Source organism: Callithrix jacchus, chromosome 12, assembly GCF_049354715.1.
Source record: "Callithrix jacchus isolate 240 chromosome 12, calJac240_pri, whole genome shotgun sequence".
NCBI lineage: Eukaryota > Metazoa > Chordata > Mammalia > Primates > Cebidae > Callithrix > Callithrix jacchus.
Window position 1 is genome coordinate 85,929,187 of NC_133513.1, and position 15,804 is coordinate 85,944,990.

The 15,804-nt window shown below is 40.7% G+C and overlaps 1 long non-coding RNA gene across 1 annotated transcript in view; it reads left to right on the top strand.

Annotated features, from left to right (window-relative positions):
- Positions 1–15,804, top strand: part of LOC144578710 (uncharacterized) — a 249,932-nt gene that overhangs the window by 95,485 nt on the left and 138,643 nt on the right. The window contains exon 2 of the long non-coding RNA XR_013525008.1: positions 2,104–2,195. This is a non-coding gene — a long non-coding RNA (uncharacterized LOC144578710). The remainder of the gene's footprint in view (positions 1–2,103; positions 2,196–15,804) is intronic.

Here is a 15,804-nt window from a genome sequence, read left to right on the forward strand (position 1 = left end):
TGCACTCCAGCCTGGGTAACAAGAGCAAAACTTGTCTCAAAAAAAAACTAGTTCAGCGAAACTGTCTCAAAAAAATAAAATAAATAAAAATAAAGACCTTCTCATTTGAAATTCTGTTTAAAAGAATCAATAGGTTCACAGTCAAGGTCACAGACCAGGTCTACCTTCTTGGTACTTTAACTTTTTCATTTTCTTTATGTGATGTTATTACAGTTATATGTTTGATAAGTGAATTAACTAGAGATTTTAAAGCCTAACAGATATTTTTCTGTATTATATGAACATTTCCAAAGTATCTCTCTGAGTTTTAGCTTTCCAGGACTTAAATTGTCCATGAAAATACTGTTTTGCTCATTACATTAGCCAAAAATAAAAGCAAGACAGATCAGTTGATGGTTAGAACTTGAGGGGGAGGGTAGGGTAGGGCTGCTTTTGAGATACATTCCCCAACATTAAACATGCATAATAAAATCACACACAAAAAAATAGAAAGAAACCATGAAGAAAACCCACATGCAATTATAAAATAATTACGTTACATAAGTTATACAAGTTCCAACTTTGGGGACCCACAGAATCAAATTCTTGTAGGGCCTGGGAAGTAATATGTATCCTCAAAAATTCAATAGGTCTGGAAATCTCTTTTATGTTGCTTTTTAGAGAAATGCCAAAAAGATTTGCAATCAAAACAGTCGAAACCATTGTTCTATGCAGACACCGCTTCTGAAAAATCACAAGCGACTTTCTAATGACATTCTGTTTGGTTTTTGGCCTTATAAACAAAGATGTTTCTATTAGATTTGACCCACTGAGGAAAAAGAGAGAGGGCCAGGATACTATGAAGACTCCTTCCAGCATCCAGCCCAGATATGCTGTCTTGGGGAGTGGACCATTTTGACGCCCTTTCTGTAAGCTGCTTATTGAAGCCAGAGACTAAGAAACCAACTAATTTATGTTCTCTCTGAAGTTGATATTACAGTTTAGATACCAATTCCCTGGGCGAGCCACAGTTTCTGAAAGATGGGCTCTGGATTCTCAAAGCAAGTTCCATTTTCTTCCCTTCTTTATCAGTCTTGGTGCATTTGTAAAGAAAAGGACAGAAAACCAGGTTTGGAGCCAACATGAAGAAATGCTATGTAGATACATTTGTGTGGTGATTAAAAGGGCCGATACTTATTAAGTGGAATTTGCTCTCTTCCAACTGGACATGCACAGGAGTTGGATTTTTTTTTTTAAGTATTAACTTTTTTTCCCCCTTCAAGCTTAGCCAGAGACCTCATGGAGGTCTAAACCCAGGCCAAGCTTGATCTGTTTTAATTCAACCACTGTTGATTTATGGCTTAGCAAAAAATGTCTGAGAATTTTTTTAAGGTAAAAAAACTTTTTTTACCCCAACTTGACTCTCTCACATCTCAAATCAAGCTGAAGGGATATTTCTCAGACTTTCAAAAGACAAAGTCATCATTAGAGTGAAAGAGAGCACTGAAAGTTTCAAATCCCAGAGAGAAATCCCATGAAAGTGTATATATAAGTGAAAACAAATATATTGGAACACTATATGAAACATTAAATCGGTTCATTTGATTCCCTTTGAATAGAAACTAGAATAGAATCAACCCAAGGCTGGAGAGGAGGAGGTGTGGGTTGGGTTGGGGGTGTTTTTTTGAGGGTTTGCACCAGAAGAGACACAAAAGTTCTCCCTCTGCTTTCTTTTTATAAGTCCTCTTCCTCTTCTTACCAGCCAGACCAAAAATGATCCATGGTGAGTTTTATTCTCTACCTCACTCTGGAATGTGCATTGTTATACAACACAAGCAGGAATTAGACTAATAAGCTATTACCAACTGCAAGAAGAAAACCAATACCAAGCCACTGGTGCCTTCCAGCTTTGATATTTAATGGGTCTAACCTAGTTCACAACGCATGATCCTTTCTCTGCCTCCTGTAACATTTGGGCCAGGCTGTTAGATTTAACCATTCATTAGCTGTGAGTTTATAATTTGTATCTTCTGTCTTTTCCTGTGTGAGCATCCATCTTTCCCATAAGATTGTAAGCTCCGTGAGAGGAGAAACTGACCACATATTCCGTCTGATTTCCCACAGCCGAGACCTCCAACCTTCCTCTCGGTTTCTCACATCTTAGCCCCGTGACTGTCTGAGTCCTCCGCCTCAAAAGAACACACAGAAGAAACAAGGTAAGATGTGTCTTTCTTCCTAATGCTGAGGAAGAACCAAGTGTATAATTCCTGATAATTGCATTGTACTCTTTTTCCCGAGGGATCTTTGAGAAGCGGGGAGGGGGCACTCTCTGCTACCATGTATTTGTGCACCATGTGCTTCTCCACTAAGTATGTATCTTCATGAAAAAATTATTGGTTATACAGCAGCTCCGCTCATGAACGTTAGTACACATCTGATACTTACACTGCCTTGGCTCAGACATAGAATTACTGATTTTACTTCTAATGCTTTAAATTCCTTCCATGGTTTTAGTTTTTCAATGTCAAGAACAGGCTTTCACTCATTTCTCCTGTGACTACAGTGAATTCCTCAGAGACCAAGGCCACATCTGTGCTGTACATTAGCTTTCTCACCCCAGACATCATCCTGCTTCCATATCAGATAAACAGATTAATGGGCAAGGAACAGACCTGCCCCAGAAAACCAATGAAATAATGGGACAGAATTGTGTTTAAGTACAAAAAAGTCTGATTCTTGTTATACACACTTTTTTGCCAACACATACCCCACCAGTGTTTTTAAGTGAATTTCTATGAACAACATCCTGAAATTTATTGAGCATTTACATTATTCTATTCACTCTCCAAGGTACTTCATAGATATTATCTCATTTAACTTTCACAGCAATTGTCTGAGTAGTTACTATTTACAATTAGGTTCTATTGCTGTTGAATTTGTACCACCAATATTCAGTATGACTCATTTGGTCCTTACATGAGGTTATGATGTCTTTTGTGTGATTATCTTGTACTGTATGAAGATTTTGCAGTGTTTACTATATGTCTGATTTGTGGTTGTTGTTAGTTGCTATGAGAAGGAGATCTCTGAGACCAGTTGCTTAAAGAACAGAAACGTGTATTTCTCTCTCGTGTGAAAATCCAGGAAGCGGGTTTCAGATTGGCAGGTGCCTGTTGTCCATATAGTCATTCAAGGACCTTGGTTCTTTCCATATTTTTTCTTTACCATCTCCTAAGTATAGCCCAGTGCTAAGGAACCAGAGCAGAGGTAGTATCTATCACTTCTGCTTACCTTGGAGAAAACTTAGTCACAAGGCCATAGCTAACTCTACAGGAAACTAGGAAATGTGTCCACTGAGTAGCCATGTGTCTAGCTACAGTTTTATTTCTATGATAAAAAAGGAGGACTGGAACTTAGTGAGTAGCTCATTATGTTCATCATAATCTTCAATAAATAGATTGTAAACAGTTGGAGAGCTAGGCCTGTGTGTTGTTCATATTTGCCCCATCACAGGGCTAAGTACCTGCCACAGAAATTCTGGGCTCATGTTCCAGCACTCCCTAACTCGGGTATAGGAATGCATAGGGTTTGTGATGACAGATATGGCAAGTCAACCATGGCACTACTCTTTTCCTGAAGTTGGGTATGCCCTCAGAATATTTTGCAATACAGTACACCTGGAAGCCACTTGCAACAGGTGGGGATTGGCACATGATCTGAATCCTATTAGCCCTCCCTGATTGTAGGTATTCCAATATTAAATAAAGAGCTGTAGTCGTTTTCCCTCTGTTTCCATGGAAACAGTTATGTTGGTTACTGTGGTGATTTTAACGTATGTCTTCAAATTCTTTGACATGCCTTCCTTCAGAAGGTAGAGTTTAATTCCTTTCCCCTTGAATGTGGGCCATTGGCGAGTCACTTATAACATAGAATATTGGCCAGATGCAGTGGCTCACGCCTGTAATCCCAACACCCTGGGAGACTGAGATGGGTGGGTCACCAGAGGATGGGAGTTCGAGACCAGCCTGACCAACATGGTAAAGCCCTGTCTTTAATAAAAATACAAAATTAGTCAGGCATGGTGGTGGGCATCTGTAGTCCCAGCTACTCATGAGGCTGAGGCAGGAGAATCGTTTGAACCCAGGAGGTGGAGGTTGCAGTGAGCTGAGATTGTGCCATTACACTGTAGCCAGGGCAACAAGAGTGAGACTCCATCTCAAAACAAACAAACAAAAACCCCATGTTATAAAATGTGGCAGAAGTAATGCTATGTGGCTTCCGAGCCGTCATTAAAAAGATACGGCTTCCCCCTTGCTCTTTCTCACGTTTGGAATGCACACTCTGGGGAAGGCCAGCTACCATGGCGTAAGGACACTCAAGCAGTCCTGTGGAGAAGTCCATGAGGAGAGGAACTGAGGCCTCCTGCCTAGAACCAGCATCAACTTGCAAACCACATGAGCGGGCTACCTTGGAATTGGATTCTCCAAACTCCATACAGCATTTGGATGATGCAGCCCCAGCCAACATTGGACTGCAGCCTCATAAGAGACCCCAAGCCAGAACTGCCCAGCTGAGCCACTTCCAAATTTCTGGCCTATAAAAGCCATAGAGATAAGAATTAGTTATTGTTTTAAGCCACCAAGTCTTGGGATGATTTGCTATGCAACAGATAATATAGACAAATTAATATATAAATAAAATAGTTGCCTTCTCAGAATGGGAACTTGGAGAGTGTCAGGAGAACTATGGGAGGAGTGGGGGATAAACATTTTATAATTATTTTTGGGGGGTTGTTATTTCAGTGCTAGCAGCTCCTGACTTGGACTGGACCAGGAATGAACTCATTTTATTAGGTTACACAAAGCTGGCTTGATTTTAAGGAAGAATCATTAGATTTGTCTGGGCACAGTGGCTCATGCCTATGATACCTGCACTTTGGGAAGCTGAGGTGTGCGGATCACGAGGTCAGGAGATCTAGACCATCCTGGCCAACATGGTGAAACCCTGAATCTACTAAAAATACAAAAATTAACTTGACGTGGTGGCAAGCACCCAGCTATCTGGGAGGCTAAGGCAGGGGAATCCCTTGAACCTGGGAGGTAGAGGTTGCAGTGAGCCGAGATTACACCACTGCTGCATTCCAGCCTGGTGACAGAGTGAGACTCTGTATCAAAAAAAAAAAAAATCAAATAGATTCACAAGAAATCAAAACTTACAGTTATTCTGTGGTTTTCTCAACCAGCTAGATCACAAGAGCTGCAACAGTTCAAACTTTCTCCTTTTGTACCCAAGATACCTCCCAAATCATGCTCATATCTCACATTTCCACATGGCCTCATCCCAGTTACCCATAGCTGCTCCTGGGATTCCTGGTCTTACCAAGCACTGAATCTCATCCATCCATATGATGCTGCTGCAAAATGTTTCCTCTCCATGTCTCATGGTCCTGTTTTCCAATCTAATTATCCCTTACACTACAACAGAATAAATGGGAATATACCCAATTTCATATCAACTCTGTGCCTGCTCTTGCGCCTAAGGCAGGGGTTCTTAAGCTGGGACTGTTATGTCTGATCATATAGTCATTAGAGCTTGTTTGGGGGCAAGTAACAGAAACACACTTTAATTTTTATTATTATTATTTTTGAAATGGAGTCTTTCTCTGGCACCCAGGCTGGAGTCCAGTGCTAATCTTGGCTCACTGCAAGCTCCACCTCCTGGTTCATGCACCACCACGCCCAGCTAATTTTTTTGTATTTTTAGTAGAGATGGGGTTTCACTGTGTTAGCCAGGATGGGACACTTGAACTTTTAAAGCAAAGGCAGACAATTTATTATTGAGATTCAGGGACATCCTACTAAATTAAACAGTAGGAATGAGCCAAGCTTCATGAGGGGCTGGAATTGAAAAGTGGGAAGTCTGCACAAATCTTCTTGCTTCGTGGGTCTCTGCTTCTCTTTGGACCTCTACGTCATTCTAACTGCATACCAGATCTCTCTGATATTGTCTATGGGGTAAATGTGGAGAGTTACCCATAGTGCCCAAAGGCACATAGGACAGTTCCAGACAGCTTGAAATTCTAACTCTTTCTCCATTCCAATTCCAGATTCCTAGGATAAAGACTTTGATGGCTTTTGGGAACTCATCATAATGGGTAGATGAGAGGGAGTTAAAGGAGTCGATGTAAGATGAGGTACTTCAAAATATGTCCACTCTAGTGTGTGCACACATTTTGAGGGGATAGTGCATGTTATTCTGAGCAAACTACTTAAGTCTCTGGGCTTCCAGTTTCTCATATGCAAGAAGAAAACAATATATTTAAGAACAAATAATCTACATTTGCACTTAGAATATACCTGCCACATAATGAGTACTCAGTAAACATTAGGTGTTATCAAACTTTGCACAATGAGCTACTACTAAGAAATTAGGCAGTACCTAAATCATTCTCCATGGTTGAGAGTTAATAGATAATATTTAAGACTGAGAAAATTATGAAAGTATAAGCCATTATTTATAAAAATGGAGTAAAATAGAAGAAATAGCTGAAAAGATAGTAAGTAGTTACCTCTGGGAACAAGAATTGAAAGTGGGAAGAGATAGAGTTATTTTTAAAATTATAAACCTATTAGGACTGTTTGACTTTTAAATCCATTTAGTCAGTGTGATCCCAATTTTGTGTTATTAACACCCCCACACACGCACACACCCCTTATACATATTATATGAATGACAGTACATATTATATACGTGTATAATATATAAATATTACATTGTATACCTGTATCTATGTACATTAAAAAAAAAAAGAAAACATTAAAAAGTCAACTATGGCTGTCTCTAGGTAAGTTTTAGTTTTAATTTGACCTATTTTTCCCTATTTCCCAAACTTACTGGGAAGAAGACACATTGTAATCTCATCATTGTAAATTTTTTTAAGAGGGCGAGAAAGAGACAGGAAGGAACCAGGAGATATGGGTTCAACCCCAGCTGTGCCACTAATTCAACTAATTCACTGTGATCTTGAGCAAACTGCTATCTCCCTGGGCCCCTGTTGATCCAGCCATAAACACAGGATTGAGCTGAGCTCTAAATAATAACAATGCAAAGAGCTACCATTTAAGACTTACTACTTTGCCGACTCTGTGCTAGACACTTTAGTTACAGCCGTGGTTACCAAATGCTTTAGAATCACCTGGAGAGCTTTTTGGATCACAGGTTTCAGGGCCCACCTCCTCAGCTTCTGATTCAGTGAGCCTGGGGTGAGGCCTGATAATTTGCATCTCTAACAAGTTCCCAGGTGATACTGATGCTGCTGACCTGAGGACCACTGGCTTAAATTAACTCATTTAAGACTTGCAAAAACCCTGTGTTGTATTCTTTGTCCTTTGGATGGGGAAACTGAGGCTTAGAAAAGTCACAGTGTCAGAGCTACGATCTGAATTCGAGACTATTTAAATCAAAGCTCTTGCTGTGATCGTATTGCTTTCCTCTGAGGTTTTCTCTCAGTTTCAACTTCCTATGTTTCTAGTTTACAAACAACAAAACCCACACATCTGAGACCACATCAAAGCTCTTCAGATAAAATCCCAAGAAAATCCTGACATGTGCAACTTCTGCCTTCGGGGGATGAATCTGGGGCTAAACCCCAACAGGGAGGGTGATAGACCGCGGCCGACTGGCTTGCACGGGGCTAGCAAAGGGACTGCAGCTTCAAGAAGGCACCCCTGCAACTGACTTGAACTTTTCTTTCCCTTCTCCTACAGTTTATTTGGCATTCTTTGGGTCTCTTAATCCACAGTCATTTGGGTGGCAAAAAAAAAAAAAAGGTGGAAATGAGTTTTCTTCAATGTTGACTTTCATGGTATCCCCGGGAATGGTTATTTTCTTCCTTTTCTCCCTAGTGTGAATTCTCAAATGATTTCAAATGCATGCCGATTGCAGTGGCCAGCTGCCAGGAGAGAAGTGAAAATAAACTGGTGACAGGAAGTGTCTCAGTTCACGGAAAGGGCAGCAAGGATATAGTGGAGCAAGCCCATGACACTCCTGGGTCCACATGCTGAAAGACTTACCCGGACAGGCTGTGTAGCCACAAATCTCCCAGTAATTCATTAAGTAAGGGGAAACGCTCCCAGAAGCATTTCTCTCCTCTCCTAACACCCTTTGTCTTTTAATTTCCAAACTCCGGGTTCATTCCTATGTCAAGCAAGCCTGGGTGAGTCTCTCTAAACAACTCCTTCATTCGTGATGGAACACACTGCCACAGACTAATGCTTTGACGCTAAGTGTTTTAACAGGCTGAGGTTTCCAAGCTTTAGGATCACAAGACGGATATATGATCGGTGTGAACTAGAAAATAGCATCAAAAAAAGCATGAAGGGTGGTGGAAAGAAAAGCGCGTTACATGGAACTTTGCCCAGTGAAGGGCTTACAGGCTGCAAGGAAAGTTTCAAGGATAAAAAAGTATATTCAAAGCTAGTAATAAGATAAAATAAGATCATAGAGCAAGGTCAAATGTTTCAATATCAATAAATGTAAATAGGCTTAATTACCTATTAAAAGATCTCCACATTGGTGAATATGGCAAAATTTAACACTGCTCCACACTAGAGACACACCTAAAACAAGAGGTCCTGAAAGGTTTAAGAAAAAGAAAGAAAGAAAAAGATATTAAAGCAAATGCAAATTAAAACTTAAAGGAGTTGCAATTTTGTTATTTGACAAGATGGAATTTAAACCAAAAAGCACTAAAGGAGGCAAGAAGGAGACTTTAAAATACTAAAGTTAACAATTCACATTGAAGGTGTATAAGTTATTCACATCGAAGCACCTAACCACTAACGGTGCAGGGGAAATGGAAACAGAAATAATTGGTGATTTTAATCCATTTCTGTCAATCCAAGAGAGATCAAGTGGACAATAAGGAAGCAGGAGACACAAACAGAACGGGTAATGTAGATCTTATAAATGTATGTAGAAATCTGGGCCCCATGGTGGCAAAAACACCTTGTCAAGTGACTACACTTTGGGCCCCAAAGAAAACCTCATTAAATTTCAAAGAACAAAGAGAATACTCTCTGATCACAATACAATAAAATTGAGCATTATAAACAAAATTTAAAAACCAAAATTATTAATGTTCAACCAAATAGAGCACTGATAATTTTCTCTACAGTAGACTAAAACATGTTTACTATGCTTATGTTTGTGAGTTTATAAGAGAGATGCCAACTGTAATAATACAAAGCCACAGTGAAACCACAAAAACCAAAGCATAAACAAACTTTAAAAACCAAAAGACCAAAAAAAAAAAAAGACTACTCTATCTGAAAATTAGGAAAAAACCATATTAATAAGTAGCTGTTAGAGATAGAAGAACAACTTGAAATTGCAGAATTTCTGAAAAAGAATGATAATGGAAACACAAATAATCAAGTTTATGCTATTTAACTAACCTCGTTAATAGAGGAAAAAGTTTAACATTAAATATCTATGTCAGTAAAAATGAAAATAAATGAAATGCCCCATTCAAAAAGCAAGAAAAAAAACACAATGTGAGCCAAAACAATCAAGAAGGAAGGAATTAATAAAGATGAAAGCAAAAATTAATAAGTTTGAAAGTAGAACTGAAAAATAAACCCAAGGCTGAAACAATTAACAAAATGTACAAAGCACCTACTAAACTGGTCAAGAAAATAAATGAGAGGAAGCATGGACACACAAGATTAGAAATACTGGGTGTGGATGGATGGGTAGGAGCATCAAAGCAGAGGAAATCTAAACTAAAAACATAAGAGACTGTTTCCTCAACTCTATGCAAAATATTTGAAAACTTATCTGAAATGGATAATTTTCTAGAATAATGCAACTTATCTAAATTGGTCTCAGTAGAGACACAAAGTCTTAATAGACAAATTATAGAAGAAATAAAGAGCTTGCCAACAAAAAGCACCAGGCCCTAACAGTTTCGCAGGAAAATTCTAGCAAACCATTAAAGAGCAAATATCCCAGTACTATTTAAGAACAAAGGAAAAAGAAGAAAAACTTCAGATAATTTGAGTTTTAATAATTTAGCCTACAATAGACTAAAACTTGTAAACCATGTTTGATGTTTGTGAGTTAATATAAATACCAAGTAATAATGACACAGAAACAAAACAGCAACAACAACAGAACTCATTGGTCACTTTGGATGATCCCACGGATCTTTATTTTGAAAGATGGCCATAAGGAATAAAGCATCGCTGGGCTCGGTGGCTCAGAGGATCACTTAAGCCCAGGAGTTTGAGACCAGGCTGAGCAACACAATGAGAGCCTGTCTCTAAAAAAAAATAAAAATAAAAATTAGCTGAGCATGGTGGCGTGCATCTGTGGTCCCAGCTACTTAGGAGGCTGAGGTGGGAGAACTACTTGAGCCTGGGAGGCTGAGGCTGCAGTGAGCCACAATATTACCAGTGCACTCCAGCCTGGGAAACAGAGTGAGACGTTGTCTCAAAAAAATAAAATAAATTTAAAAAAAAAACAAAACTCATTGTGCTTTTCATAGATGAACTGTAACTCACAATGAAGTTAAGTTTTTCTTTATAGAAACATTCTAGCTAATACATGGAAAGTACTGATAGGTTTAAAATACCCACGCTTTTGTAACCCCTGATGAAATCTGTGGATCTGGGCTATGATCATCAAAGGCTGTTCATTTCTCAAAGTGGGAGATTAAGAGACAGACATTACATGTCTCCCACTGGAAGTCCATCTATAATGTATTCTTGACATAGAAATTTTAATTTACAAGAAACACATAGTCCAGGGAACATGTGAGCTAATACTAGAGGGATGCAATCAGCAAAATCCAGGCTATGGAAACTCTATAGGACAAATGAGTCACTTTCCTAAACAAATGAATTACAAAGGAAAAGAAGAGTTGGAGGAGGCATCTCTAGATTAAAAGAAATTTGAGAAACCTGAACCAATCCAACATGTGGATGCAATTTGGGTCCCCATTCAAACAAACTAACATTTGTGAGACAATTGGAGGAAATTTAGACCTGGTAGTATGATAATATTTAACATTATTAGTGTTAAGAGGTATAATATTAGAATTATAATTTAAGAAAAGAGAATCTGTATATTTCAGAGATGCATGCTAAAATATCTGGAAACGAGATTATCTGGGATTTGCCACAAAAGACTGAAGGTAGAAATGGGAGAGAAGTAGATGGGCTATAAATGGAATAAGATTAGCCTAAAGTTAGTATTTAAAGAAGCTGACTGATGGGAACATGAAGGTTCCCTATACTATCCTTTTTTTCTTTTTTATATGTTTGAAATTTCCCAAAGTAAAGAGCTTTTTCTGGTTGTTTTTAATCAGTTGCCATTAGAGGTGATTGTTATTGTTCCCTTCATCCTTATCCCTCCTTTTCAAATTTTTCACAATGATAGTGATTTACTTTAAATCATGGGAAAAGTACTTTTTGGCAGTAAAAGAAACAAAAGATTTAGTCACTGCCTAATTTTTTGGTAGCTCATTGTCCAAAATCTGTTAAGACCTAATGTTTATCTACTGCTTATTATATTCTAAGTGCCTATGTGGATTAATTTATTTGTTTTTAAATATCTTATTTTCTTCTTGGAGATGAGGTAACGAAAATCCAGAGACTTTAAGCAGCTTGCTCAGAATAACACAGCTGGGGTAAGGGATAGAACCAGAATTTGAACTCGGGCTGTCTGGCTCCAAATTTTATTCTCTAAACTGTGATGTTGTCATTGACCCTGACTTGAGTAACTGTATAGTGACATTGGCATCCTCTCTCTCCTCCCTCAAATAGGAGCTGCCTGTGCATGTGCTGTGAAGGTGGCAATGAGCCTGGCTCTTCCTTGAGACATTATTAGCTGGGTGACTTTGGGCACGAGTGACTTCATTCTCTGAGCTTCAGTTTTATTGCTTATTAAAATTAGACAAGTGGAGGGGGGTGGACTGTTTGATGCTGCTTGCCCGCTGTGCAGCCTCACATAACCTCTCTGAGCTTCGTTTCCCATCTCTGAAAAAGGGATTATTATTCCTACCTCGTAGGGTGGTTGAGAAGAAAAAAGGCCATCTGTGAAAAATGTGGGGTACAATAATAATGCTAGAAACGATCATTGTCATTATTCTTCTCCTAGAAGAGTCTCTGAGTCTGGAAGTGTTGGGAAAAAGGACCTGCTTACCCAGAGAGGCTCTCCTGGGCCTTCTATGTCATGCTGGTAACTCTCTAAGGAGAGTGCTTTGCAGCAGCACAGACACAGGATGAAGAGGGGCCTCAAGTCTTGAACTGGAGGGGAGCCTAATAATTGTGGAAGGCACCATGTATTGAACCCCTACGATTCTAGATGGTTTACAAATATTCCCACATTCAGCCTTGGCTCAGCCTAGCAGGGCAGATATTAACAGCATGCCCATGGCTAGTCGAGTGAGTAGAAGTGCCAGGATTTAAATTGTGCCTCTTTCTCCTTTCTCACTTTGCTCTGGTTATAATTAACCAGTGTGCAATATGGTCTTATGATTGCATTTAACCTGAAAATACCCAGGTCATTAGTTAAGTAGATTATTTTCAAGTATAAAGCTAATACATGCTTACTATAGCAAATAAAAGAAAAATTCAGAAAAATAGAAAGACAGTTCACTCACAGATTCACTACCCAGCATTCAGAGACAACCGTGATTAACATTTTCTTCAATTGTTTTCTTATATCATTGAGATCAGACCATAGTAAATACATTTTGAAAATCTAGAATCATTGAAATAATAAAATGAAATGACCTTTGATTGTAAGGACCTCAGAGTGGCATCAGTGTATTGAGGTTGATCTATTTCAACAGGTCTCAACTGTGTGAGATTTTGCCCCCAAGGGGATATTTGGAAATGTCTGGAGACACTTTTGGTTGTGGGGTGGTTGCTGCTGGCGTCTGGTGGGTGGGGGCCACGCATGCTGCTGAACATCCTACAATGCACAGGACAGCCGCCCACAAGGAGAATTATCTGACTCAAATGTCAATAGTGCCAAGATTAAGAAACCCTGGCCAGACGTGGTGGCTCACACCTGTAATCCCAGCACTTTGGGAGGCTGAGGCGGGTGGATCACGAGGTCAAGAGTTCAAGACCAGCCTGACCAAGATGGTGAAACTCTGTCTCTACTAAAAATACAAAATTAGCTTGGTGCAGTGGCAGGTGCCTGTAATCCCAGCTACCTGGGAGGCTGAGGGAGGAGAATCGCTTGAACCCGGGGGCTGGAGGATGCAGTGAGTTGAGATCATGGCACTGCACTCCAGCCTGGGTGACAGAGTGAGACTCCGTATCAAAAAACAAAAAACAAAAACCCTTGTCTGTCTGATGAATAATAATCAAATAATCAACACCAACACTTGCTGATGTTGGATACAGGCTGCTGCATCTTGCTTCCCTCCATGGCAACAAATCAAAATGCAGAGGAAGTGGCATGATTAAGTAAGTGGTGGGGAAGACCTATAGCTCTGACTGCATCCCAGAGGGGTCGGGATCTCATGTTTGCCTCTGGGTAGGACTTTGGCCTGTCCCTCTCAGTGATGCTTTCCCAGCCAGGCAACAACCCCACTGCTTGGTCAGGGGTCAGTTGTGAGCACGAGACCTGAGAGGGAAGCCAGGAGTATCACTTGCACCGACCATGATCGTCAGAGATCAGAGACATCGTGAAACTCAAGAAGAGGACACAAACATTTCTACCAGAAGAGGGGCCCTGAGTCTATCCACACAGCCACCAGGTTACCATGAGAACTGACCACGTCCCAACAAAGAGAGGGCCAGGGACTGGGGAGGCTCTGGAGCTCAGCTCCAGTATCTCTACCTCCTCCCACTGTGAGGGAGCTGGGTCAGGAACCACTGCTGGCGAATACGGAGGAGAAGCAGCAAAGACTTTTCTCCAAGGGATGAGTGTGCCAGGGCTGCGGTGACAAAGTACAACACACGGAGTGACTTACACAAGAGAAACTGATTCTCTCACATTGAGAAGGCTGGAAGTCTGAGAATAAGGTGTTGGCGGGGCTGTGCTGCCTCTGAGGCACTGAAGAAAAATCTGTTCCAAGCCACACTCCTGGCTTCTGGTAATTCCTGGCGTGTGGCAGCCCTGTTCCCGTCTTCACATGGTGCTCTCCCTGTGTGTGCGTCTCTCCAAATTCCCCCTTTCATAGGGACACCAGTCACATTGGATTTGGGGCCACTCTACTCCAGTATAGGTTCATCTTAATTACATCTGCAACAACCGTGTTTCCAAAGAAGGTCACATTCTAAGGTACTGGAGTTACACCTACAAATTTGTGGGGGACACAATGAAACCCACAACAGATTCCACATTTGGAAAGTAGTTTCAGTATCACTAGCCAAGCAGGAAGATCTGATCATGCTGGCTGCTTGTGGACGTTCCTTGGTGGTAGAGTCTTTCCTTGTAGATGTCTGTTTTCTGGCAGGTCCCCAGATCCTTTTAGTATCTCAGGGTACACGAACATGGAGGGTCTCAGGTAATAGTGCTTATTCACTGTTACCAAGGGCTTGAAACCCATGAGCATCAAACATGGATCATCAAACCATTTTAGCTCTTCTGTTTCCTCTTTCTCCAGTATAATCTGATGACCCCCAAGGATCCAAGGCCTGTCGGTATCGCTAGGCAGAAGCAAACTGCCTATATTTGTATTAAATGTCCACGTCTTGGTTTTCACTGGTTCATTTGTTTCTCAGTAGAGCTTTATATTGGAGGAGGCTTGAGAGCCTTCTGGACTAGATTATAAATGCCCACAGAGATCACTATATCTCTGTAGAGCTTCAGCAATTTTTTTTTTTTTTTTGAGACTTGCTCTGCTGCCAGGCTGGAGTGCAGTGGCGCAATTCTGGCTCACTGCAACCTCTGCCTGCTGGGTTCAAGTGATTCTCCTGCCTTAGCCTCCCAAGTATCTGGGACTACAGGCACATACCACCATGCCCAGCTAATTTTTGTATTTTTAGTAGAAGAAGGGTTTCACCATGTTGGCCAGGATGGTCTCGAACTCCTGACCTTATGATCCTCCGGCCTTGCCCTCCCAAAGTGCTGGGATTACAGGTGTGAGCCATTAATCCAATACAACTGGTGTCCTAGAGAAGAGAAGAAACGCAAAAAACAAACAAACAAGCAAAATAAATAAATAAAAGAGAAGAGAAGAAACGCAAGGACAGGACACACAGGAGTAAGGCGGCCATGTGAAGATGGGGCAGGATTGGAGTGATGCTGCCACGTGCTGAGGAGTGCCAGGGACTTGCAGCAACTCCCAAGAGCCAGGAAAGGTGAGGCAGGACCTCCCCCCGCAACTTTTGCCTTCAGAGAAAGTGTGGCCTTGCTGATGTCTTGCCTTCAGCCCTCTAGCCTCCAGAACTGTCAGAGAATAAATCTCTTGTTTTAAACCAATCTGTTTATGGAACATTGTTATAGCAGCTCTCAGACTCTAATACATGCCCAAAGGTGCGAAGTCCCTCACAGCTGCCCAGGAACCCAAGAAAGTACTCAGGCAGAGAAGCAGAGATGCAGGCACTTGAGGTAGGATGCTTCAGTGAGCTCAGATGAGGACCAAGAGGACACAGCGTGGGACATCAGCAGCGTCTCCACCATAAATATTCTCATTAGAGGCAGTACATCGTGGCTAAGTTCATGTGCTTGGAAGTCCGGCTTGAATCTGTTCCATTACTTACAAGTTGCAAGACCTTGGGCAAGTTACATGACCTCTCTGAGACTCACTTTTCCTTATTTATGAAATGGATATGAAATCATACTTCACAGAAATGTGAGTAT